This window comes from Schistocerca gregaria, chromosome 10 (assembly GCF_023897955.1).
Source record: "Schistocerca gregaria isolate iqSchGreg1 chromosome 10, iqSchGreg1.2, whole genome shotgun sequence".
NCBI lineage: Eukaryota > Metazoa > Arthropoda > Insecta > Orthoptera > Acrididae > Schistocerca > Schistocerca gregaria.
In genome coordinates, this window is record NC_064929.1 from 127163505 (window position 1) to 127174731 (window position 11227).

Genomic DNA, 11227 nt, shown 5'->3' on the forward strand with positions numbered 1-11227 from the left:
TTCCTAATCTAATTCCCTCAGCATCACCCGATTTAATTTGACTACATTCCATTATCCTCGTTTTGCTTTTGTTAATGTTCATCTTATATCCTCCTTTCAAGACACTGTCCATTCCGTTCAACTGCTCTTCCAAGTCCTTTGCCGTCTCTGACAGAATTACAATGTCATCGGCGAACCTCAAAGTTTTTACTTCGTCTCCATGAATTTTAATACCTACTCCAAATTTTTCTTTTGTTTCCTTTACTGCTTGCTCAATATACAGATTGAATAACATCGGGGAGAGGCTACAACCCTGTCTCACTCCTTTCCCAACCACTGCTTCCCTTTCATGCCCCTCGACTCTTATTACTGCCATCTGGTTTCTGTACAAATTATAAATAGCCTTTCGCTCCCTGTATTTTACCCCTGCCACCTTTAGAATTTGAAAAAGAGTATTCCAGTCAACATTGTCAAAAGCTTTCTCTAAGTCTACAAATGCTACAAACGTAGGTTTGCCTTTTCTTAATCTTTCTTCTAAAATAAGTCGTAAGGTCAGTATTGCCTCACGTGTTCCAACATTTCGACGGAATCCAAACTGATCCTCCCCGAGGTCTGCATCTACCAGTTTTTCCATTCGTCTGTAAAGAATTCGCGTTAGTATTTTGCAGCCGTGGCTTATTAAACTGATAGTTCGGTAATTTCCACATCTGTCAGCACCTGCTTTCTTTGGGATTGGAATTATTATATTCTTCTTGAAGTCTGAGGGTATTTCGCCTGTCTCATACATCTTGCTCACCAGCTGGTAGAGTTTTGTCATGACTGGCTCTCCCAAGGCCGTAAGTAGTTCTAATGGAATGTTGTCTACTCCGGGGGCCTTGTTTCGACTCAGGTCTTTCAGTGCTCTGTCAAACTCTTCACGCAGTATCGTATCTCCCATTTCGTCTTCATCTACATCCTCTTCTATTTCCATAATATTGTCCTCAAGTACATCGCCCTTGTATAAACCTTCTATATACTCCTTCCACCTTTCTACCTTCCCTTCTTTGCTTAGAACTGGGTTTCCATCTGAGCTCTTGATATTCATACACGTGGTTCTCTTCTCTCCAAAGGTCTCTTTAATTTTCCTGTAGGCAGTATCTATCTTACCCCTAGTGAGATAACCTTCTACATCCTTACATTTGTCCTCTAGCCATCCCTGTTTAGCCATTTTGCACTTCCTGTCGATCTCATTTTTGAGACGTCTGTATTCCTTTTTGCCTGCTTCATTTACTGCATTTTTATATTTTCTCCTTTCATCAATTAAATTCAATATTTCTTCTGTTACCCAAGGATTTCTAGCAGCCCTCGTCTTTGTACCTACTTTATCCTCTGCTGCCTTCACTACTACATCCCTCAGAGCTACCCATTCTTCTTCTACTGTATTTCTTTCCCCTATTCCTGTCAATTGTTCCCTTATGCTCTCTCTGAAACTCTGTACAACCTCTGGTTCTTTCAGTTTATCCAGGTCCCATCTCCTTAATTTCCCACATTTTTTCAGTTTCTTCAGTTTTAATCTACAGGTCATAGCCAATAGATTGTGGTCAGAGTCCACATCTGCCCCTGGAAATGTCTTACAGCTTAAAACCTGGTTCCTAAATCTCTGTCTTACCATTATATAATCTATCTGATACCTTTTAGTATCTCCAGGGTTCTTCCACTTATACAACCTTCTTTCATGATTCTTAAACCAAGTGTTAGCTATGATTAAGTTGTGCTCTGTGCAAAATTCTACTAGGCGGCTTCCTCTTTCATTTCTTAGCCCCAATCCATATTCACCTACTATATTTCCTTCTCTCCCTTTTCCTACACTCGAATTCCAGTCACCCATTACTATTAAATTTTCGTCTCCCTTCACTATCTGAATAATTTCTTTTATTTCATCGTACATTTCTTCAATTTCTTCATCATCTGCAGAGCTAGTTGGCATATAAACTTGTACTACTGTAGTAGGTGTGGGCTTCGTATCTATCTTGGCCACAATAATGCGTTCACTATGCTGTCTGTAGTAGCTTACCCGCATTCCTATTTTCCTATTCATTATTAAACCTACTCCTGCATTACCCCTATTTGATTTTGTGTTTATAACCCTGTAGTCACCTGACCAGAAGTCTTGTTCCTCCTGCCACCGAACTTCACTAATTCCCACTATATCTAACTTTAACCTATCCATTTCCCTTTTTAAATTTTCTAACCTACCTGCCCGATTAAGGGATCTGACATTCCACGCTCCGATCCGTAGAACGCCAGTTTTCTTTCTCCTGATAACGACATCCTCCTGAGTAGTCCCCGCCCGGAGATCCGAATGGGGGACTATTTTACCTCCGGAATATTTTACCCAAGAGGATGCCATCATCATTTAATCATACAGTAAAGCTGCATGTCCTCGGGAAAAATTACGGCTGTAGTTTCCCCTTGCTTTCAGCCGTTCGCAGTACCAGCACAGCAAGGCCGTTTTGGTTAATGTTGCAAGGCCAGATCAGTCAATCATCCAGACTGTTGCCCCTGCAACTACTGAAAAGGCTGCTGCCCCTCTTCAGGAACCACACGTTTGTCTGGCCTCTCAACAGATACCCCTCCATTATGGTTGCACCTACGGTACGGCCATCTGTATCGCTGAGGCACGCAAGCCTCCCCACTAACGGCAAGGTCCATGGTTCATGGGGGGAGGATGCAGAACTAGCACTCCTGAAAGAAAGGATACTGTGGAGACATGGCTTAGCCACAGCCTGGGGGATGTTTCCAGAATGAGGTTTTCACTCTGCAGAGGAGTGTGCGTTGATATGAAACTCCCTGGCAGATTAAAACTATGTGCCCGACCAAGACTCGAACTGGGGACCGTTGCCTTTCGTGGGCAAGTGCTCTACCAACTGAGCTACCCAAGCACGACTCACGCCCTGTCCTCACAGCTTTAATTCCGCCAGTATCTCGCCTCCTACCATCCAAACTTCGCAGAAGCTCACCTCTGAACCTTGCAGAACTAGCACTCGTGAAAGAAAGGATATAGCGGAGACATGGCTTAGCCACAGCCTGGGGGATGTTTCCAAAATGAGATTTTCACACTGCAGCAGTGTTTGGAAGGTAGGGGATGAGGTACTGGCGGAATTAAAGCTGTGAGGACGGGGCGTGAGTCGTGCTTGGGTAGGTCAGTTGGTAGAGCACTTGCCCGCGAAAGGCAAAGGTCCAGAGTTCGAGTCTCGGTCGGGCACACAGTTTTAATCTGCCAGGAAGTTTCATAACAGCGCACACCCCGCTGCAGAGTGAAAATCTCATTCTGGAAACGTCCCCCAGGCTGTGGCTAAGCCATGTCTCCGCAATATCCTTTCTTCCAGGAGTGCTAGTTCTGCAGAGTTCGCAGGAGAGCTTCTGCAAAGTTTGGAAGGTAGGAGACGAGATACTGGCAGAAGTAAAGCTGTGAGGACAGGGTGTGAGTCGTGCTTGGGTAGCTTAGTTGGTAGAGCACTTGCCCGCGAAAGGCAAAGGTCCCGAGTTCGAGTCTCGGTCCGGCACGCAGTTTTAATCTGCCAGGAAGTTTTAACAAATTTATCCATTGCAATTTTTATTCACAATACACTAAGATTTTAACGTATTCAAATGGTTCAAATGGCTCTGAGCACTATGGGACTCAACTGCTGTGGTCATCAGTCCCCTAGAACTTAGAACTACTTAAACCTAACTAACCTAAGGACATCACACACATCCATGCCCGAGGCAGGATTCGAACCTGCGACCGTAGCAGTCGCACGGTTCCGGACTGCGCGCAGAGAACCGCGAGACCATCGCGGCGGGCAGATTAACGTAAATGAATAAAACATAGCCATATAAAATAATCCACCAGACAATAAAGTCGGAACACTAAACTCGTCTATAGCATGCACTGAAGGAAAGTATCCACACTGAATGACCAGCGACAGCAGGGTGGGATTTATGTAGCCGCGGCGAGGGTTCCAGGTCCTTCTGCTCCAGTCCTTTTGATGTCACCAAGGCCGAATCGCTGGCCCGCCGGCGCCAGACTTTACCCGAAGGTTCGCGCACCGGAAAAATTTCTAAGTGTACCCGCAGCATCGTAAAACTATCATGATTCACACCACTAGTTTTCAGTTAACCTTTCTCACCCTTGTGATAATTACACGACTGGCCATTAAAATTGCTACACCAAGAAGAAATGCAGATGACCAACGGCTATTCATTGGACAAATATATTATACAAGAACTGACATGTGATCACATTTTGAAGCAATTTGGATGCATAGATCCTCATTAATCATTTCCCGGAACAACCACCTCTGGCCGTAATAACGGCTTTGATACGCCTGGGCATTGAATCAAACAGAGCTTGGATGTACAGGTACAGCTGCCCATGCAGTGTATTGTGCCAAGCCAGTTGCTCGGCCACCATTGACCAGACGTTTTCAATTGGTGAGAGATCTGGAAATTGTGCTGCTCAGGGTAGCAGTCGAACATTTTCTGTATCCAGAAAGAACCGTACAGGACCTGCAACATGCGGTCGTGCATTATCCTGCTGAAATGTAGGGTTTCGCAGGGATCGAATGAAGGGTAGAGCCACGGGTCGTAACACATCTGAAATGTAACGTCCATTGTTAAAGTGCCGTCAATGCGAACAAGAGGTGACCGAGACGTGTAACCGATGGCATCCCATATCATCACGCCGGGTGATACGCCAGTATGGCGATGACGCTTCCAACGCGCGTTCACTGCTATGTCGCCAAACTCGGCTGCAACCATCCTGACGCTGTAAACAGAACCTGGATTCATCCGAAAAAATGACGTTTTGCCATTCGTGCACCCGGGTTCGTCGTTGAGTACACCATCGCAGGTGCTCCTGTCTGTGATGCTGCGTCAGGGTAAGCGCAGCCACGGTCTCCGAGCTGATAGTCCATGCTGCTGCAAACGTCGTCGAACTGTTCGTGCAGATGGTTGTTGTCTTGCACACGTCCCCATCTGTTGACTCAGGGATCGAGACGTGACTGCACGATCCATTACAGCCATGCGGATAAGATGCCTGTCATCTCGACTGCTAGTGATACGAGGCCGTTGGGAACCAGCACGGCGTTCCGTATTACCCTCCTGAACCCACTGATTCCATATTCTGCTGAGAGTCATTGGATCTCGACCAACGCGAACAGCAATGTCGCGATACGATAAACCGCAATCGCGATAGGCTACAATCCGACCTTTATCAAAGTCGGAAACGTGGTGGTACGCATTTCTCCTCCTTACACGAGGTATCACAACAACGTTTCACCAGGCAACGCCGGTCAATTGCTTTTTGTATATGAGAAATCCGCTGGAAACTTTCCTCATTGTCAGCACGTTGTAGATGTCGCCACCGGCGCCATCCTTGTGTGAATGCTCTGAAATGCTTATCATTTGCATATCACAGCATCTTCTTCCTGCCGGTTAAATTTCGCGTCTGTAGCACGTCATCTTCGTGGTGTAGCAATTTTAATGGCCAGTGGCGTAGTAAGCTATTTGCCGTTCTTATTCTTTTGTTAAAATGTGTTTGGAATACTTTGCAAGCTTTATTGCTACATAATTATAAAAAAATGATTGTTAGAGTAATATATTCGCTGATTTCTACATTTCAGGAGGATAATGCACGACCACATGTTGCAGGTCCTGTACGGGTCTTTCTGGATACAGAAAATGTTCGACTGCTGCCCTGGCCTGCACATTCTCCAGATCTCTCACTAATTGAAAACCGCTGGTCAATGGTGGCCGAGCAACTCGCTCGTCACAATACGCCAGTCACTACTCTTGATGAACTGTGGTATCGTGTTGAATCTGCATGGGAAGCTGTAGCTGTACACGCCATCCAAGCTCTGTTTGACTCAATGCCCAGGCGTATTAAGGCCGTTATTACGGCCAGAGGTGGTTGTTCTGGGTACTGATTTCTCAGTATCTACGCAGCCAAATTGCGTGAAAATGTAATCACATGTCAGTTCTAGTATAATATATTTGTCCATTGAATACCCATTTATCATCTGCATTACCTTAGTGTAGCAATTTTAATGGCCATTAGTGGACAAGCAAATACAAGGCTAAATGGAAGCAGTAGATGTGCAACGAAACACTAGCATAGTCTAATTTAATTGTTGCCAACGCATACGGTATGGCAGCGGAGGTGAGTAACCCTGCAATAGGCACGTGCTCTATCGTTACGAGGTGAGCGCATGGGGCACTCTTGTCCCCCATTTGTGATTCTTAATTACTCGTTGAAATGATCATCACATGTTATTTAGTTGTTGCTTTTCCTATGTTTTTATACGTATAGGAATGGTAATGCAACAAATTTCCAAAAGAATATGTCAGTAATTTATTTCAGAGATACATAGTATGCAAATGAGACAAACCCGTCCACCTTTTACATTTATGACACCATTTTTTAGTTGTCTTTCTCCCTTCCACAATCATAGCAACGTCCTTTGGAAGCTTCACTGGAATTGTCTTGTGTTGTAACTGTTGAATTTATGCCCAGTAAAACACGTGCCGTAATGAAATGGGAATTTGAGGGACAGGAGATGTGTACTGGATTTGAGGTTTCATCATTCCCCAGGCCAACCTCTGCACAAAGACCGTTCTTTTCAATGAGTTAGGTGTTCTACGATTTGCTCGATATATGCGCAGTGCGTTGATGGCAGAAACATTAAGCAAATTATAAAAGTGGTTCAAATGGCACTGAGCACTATGGGACCTAACATCTGAGGTCATCAGTCCCCTAGAACTTAAACCCAACTAACGTAAGAACATCACACACATTCATGCCCGAGGCCTGGATTCGAACCTGCGTTCCAGACTGAAGCGCCTAGAACCGCTCTGCCACATCGGCAGAAAACAACCATAGGCCACCTACGAGTGTTTCGCGACACATCGTTTTTTTTTTTTTAATTAGATAATCAAGTGAATCAACTCCAATCTTTGTCATATAGTAAAATATTACAATTTCTGGTTTCCGCAAATCTCTTGTATTTTTTCAGTGGTGTGATCATATCAAGAGAACAGCTTGATTAACTTTAGGGCAATATAAAAATAGGTACAATTCTCTTAGAAGCCAAACAAAGAAGAATTTGAGGTCTTTGCTTACTAGGAGAAAACTCCTTGGGGATTTGCTTATTGTTTTTCTGAAGCGTTCCAATCTATGTCAGTCTCTCCTCTTCTAGTAGCTTTTTAGCCAGTGGTATGCTGCTGAACCAGTTTTCACCAGTATTGTTACGGTGAGTTCCGCTGACATGTTCCACTAATCTAATTACTACATCCGTGGGAGAATTACTATGTTTGAAAGGACCTTCTGACTGAGTGCCAGCATAATTTTCGAAGTCGAAAGCACAGGCAGTTTTAGCATGTACCAAAACAAACGTCTTAATGTCGTATTTGGTGGGCTTTTTAGGAAGATGCTGTATAAATTGGCAATGTCATCGAAAAGAAAGCAACTGTTCGTCAATAGTCATATATTCACTTGGAACAAAGTATTTTGAAAAATGATGAACAGTCCCAAAAATATCTCTAACTGGAGCTAACCTGTCAGTTTCTTTTCGAAGGCTTCAGTCCCTTATATCATCAAAGCGTAAACATCTCAGTAGAAATTTTAATCTTTTCTCACTCATAGTTAGGTAACATGATTCTAAGCCGATTCCTCTAGAGTTATCCCAGAGAATGTTAGAACTTCTTAGGGTTCCTGTAAGGTAGAGTATGCCGAAAAGTGCTTTTATTACAGTCTCTATCAAATTTCTTACATACATATTTGTGCAGTTAACTATAATTTTGTAGACACTGCTGTCTAAGAAAAGATCTAATAACTCGTCTGCAGGAAGTATTGCTGATTCTTGCATCTTGGGGCCAGGTAGGTGAGTTATTATATTCTCTGACCTTGTTCTCACGTTTCTTTTAGGAAAAGACAAGATAATAGGAAATACTAAACTCGCCGTTCTTACTATCGTATTCATCTGCAGATTGTTCAGTTTAGTACTATGATGGTTTCCGTTAGTTGATCAACTTCATTTGATCAGATTCTGCAGAATCAAGTACATAATTTTCATCATTCTCTGCATCTTCTTCGAGCCATCTCATCCACACTTCAGGGTCAGAAGACAAATCCACTCTTCTTTTCTTCGGATCTGATATCACTAAAACAAAAACATCTTTATGAGTATGAGTTTCTGTTAATTATAGCACATGTTGAAAGCTGCGTAAGTAATCACTTTAGATAACATAGCTATTTTATTCGGATTAATAAATACTTTAAATACTGTACTTACAACAAATTCAGTATGAAAAATGTTGTAAAAAAGGAAACACCTACGACCTACGTTAAGAAATTGTTACGCAGTTAGGCACTTGGTGGACAGTTGTGCCTTAACTGACTTCTACGTCCTGCTGTTCTCTGTTTAGCGGTCCAACTGACTTAGGCTGTAAAGGCATCTTCGACAGTGCACCCTTTTGAAAGCTACTGAGCGTGGGAACGCTGCAACTTGAAACGTAACGGAAATAATCACAATGTAAAACCGCTGGGTGACGGGTGTATCCCACGCGCCCATTCCAAGGTCTTAAGGTGCGGTTCCTAAGAACATGTTTTGCGGCAGTGTATGCTTGGAATAGTTATCTGTCAACATTGCTACAGTGTGACGTCAGTGCACCAGAGTATTTCTGTATGGCCAGGTAATATTGCTGATGAACAAGGCAGTACAATTAAAAATAAATTATGCAGCAAATTCATGTGTTACATTACGTCACTGCAAAGATTTATAAAAAGCTCCGGCACACAATCATGAAAAACTATTTTTAGTTCATCTTTGAGATGTGACACGACTGTCTCTTTATATGATTTACTACATGTATAAATATTTTCACTTGTTTTAGTTGCCATCTTGTGCTTTCGAAGATTTTGTTCCAAATATTTGGACTATTTTTTTTTATAGATGAAATGTAAGGTTTCACAAAAATTTCTCTATGTTCTTAGCAATGTACCTCAAGTTCGATCACATGTCTAACTATAAACCGAAGAAATAGCAACAGAGTAAGACGTTAGAACAAATTTTATACCTGAAAGTGTTTCAAGAAATCACTAGTTCGTCACAGCTGTTTCCGTAGTGTAGTGGTTATCACGTGCGCCTCACACGCGCAAGGTCCCCGGTTCGATCCCGGGCGGAAACATAATTTTTATTTTTTTACTTGTACGTAGTAAGGATTCCACCGATAAGTACCTACGATTATCGGAAAGGAACAAATAAAATAAGCAACTAAAGTTATTAATTTAGAGCGTAAAACGTAGCGACATTTACGTATGTGAAAGCAATTTGCTTTCTTATGTAGTAATGTAAAACAACCAAGATGATGCATGTAAAGGATGTTTCAAAATGACACATACAGACTTCGAGGGATATATAAGGTGTCTTGAGCGAACAAAATTAGAATCGGAATCGGAGTGCAGAAACGCATCCAGTGACGCTACTGAGCGTAGAAGTCTGTACGAGGTCTGTCCAGAAAATTCCGTCCACAAAATTTTTCTACGCTTATCTTTTGCTTAATGTGCAGGGTTCCCTACGAAATACTGTCCTCTACAATTAATACGCCGCTGCCACCGTTACCACTTCTTTAAGCAGTTTTGGGACGCCTTTTGCTGGATCGTGCGAAGCGCCATCCGTGAATTTCCTTCTATCTCGTTCATCGTTGGAGGTCGTCGTCTTTTCAACGATGTTTTCAACTTTGGAAATAAAGTCCGCAGGGGTAGACACGCGCCAGCAGTGATGAATGTGCGGCTGCGTTATCGTGTTGAAAGATCCGTGAACTGTCTCTCCATGCTTGAAGCCGTTTCCTTCTCACATTTTCTCGCACGCGTCGCAACACGTCGTGATAATACCACCGATTAAATGTTTGTCCTTGTAGCACGAATTCGTAATGAACTAATCCTCAAAAGTCAAAGAAAACTATCAGCACTTGACCTTGGAGAATCTTTCCCGATCCATTCTGAAGATTTAACCTTGGTATTAACATCATAACCCACGTCTCATCGCTAGTTATGGTTCTCTTAAGAAACATCTCGGTCTCGTTTGCGCAGGTGCCTTGACTCGTTAGCCGTGGGACGAACTTCGTGGCGATACAATGTATTCTAAGACACTGTTTCAGGATTTCATGACACGATCCAAGTGAATGTTACATTGTTCTGCAGTGTCTCGGACGGTCAGTCTTCGACTGACAGGCATAATTTAGTTGACGTTTCTGGCATGAGCGTCGTCGGTAGACGTCGAAGGGCGTCTTGAACGAGAGTCATCTTTAACTTCCATTCGGCCATTGTTAAGCCATGTTGACCATTCATAACACCGAGCACGGCATAAGCGCTCATCACCGTAGACTTCCTGCATCGCTTGGTGTATCTCTGTAAGGGTTTACTGGAACAATGTAAAGCAGACGTGTTTCTCCTCTAACTCTGCCCTCTCAGAATTCACGAACCGTGCGATACAACGTTCTACTGAATACAGCACTAAACAATAACTAAAAGACATACAACAACGAAACTTCCGGTAGTTACACAGGCGTGTGCAGGGATGCCAACAGCATTTCGCTCCAACACACCATTGGCGTTAAATTATACGAGGCCGTTGGCATCCAGTACGGCGTTCCGTATTGCCCTCCTGAACCCACCGATGCCATATTCTGTGAACAGTCATTGGATCTCGACCAACGCGAGCAGCAATGTCGCGTACGATAAACAGCAAACGCGATAGGCTACATTCCGACCTTTATCAAAGTCGGAAACGCGATGGTACACATTTCTCCTCCTTACACGAGGCATCACAACATCGTTTCAGCAGGCAATGCCGGTCAACTGCTGTTTGTGGATGAGTAATAGGTTGGAAGCTTTCCTCATGCCAGCACGTTGTAGGTGTCGCCACCGGCGCCAACCTCGTGTGAATGCTCTGAAAAGCAAATCATTTGCATTTCACAGCATCTTCTTCCTGTCGGTTCGCGTCTGTAGCACGTCATCTTCGTGGTATACCAATTATAATGGCCAGTAGTGTACTTAAGACAGATGTCAGTCTGTTGTAGATACCCACTATTTATGAGTTTTTTATTCTTGACCGTTGCTGCTCCCGTTTGGGGGTCCATGCCGAGCCTGTTTTGGAAAGAGCTGAGTGAGGTGAGTCCGCTTCTGGGCGTAGTTTGTCGAATCCCACGAGGTTGCTTGGTCATATGA

The 11227-nt window shown here is 43.4% G+C and overlaps 1 non-coding gene across 1 annotated transcript; it reads left to right on the forward strand.

Moving 5' to 3' along the window:
• The first annotated feature begins 9113 nt into the window (after nucleotides 1-9113).
• On the forward strand, nucleotides 9114-9186 carry Trnav-cac (transfer RNA valine (anticodon CAC)). The gene has a single exon. It is a non-coding gene; the product is annotated as a tRNA-Val (tRNA).
• Nucleotides 9187-11227: the final 2041 nt, after the last annotated feature.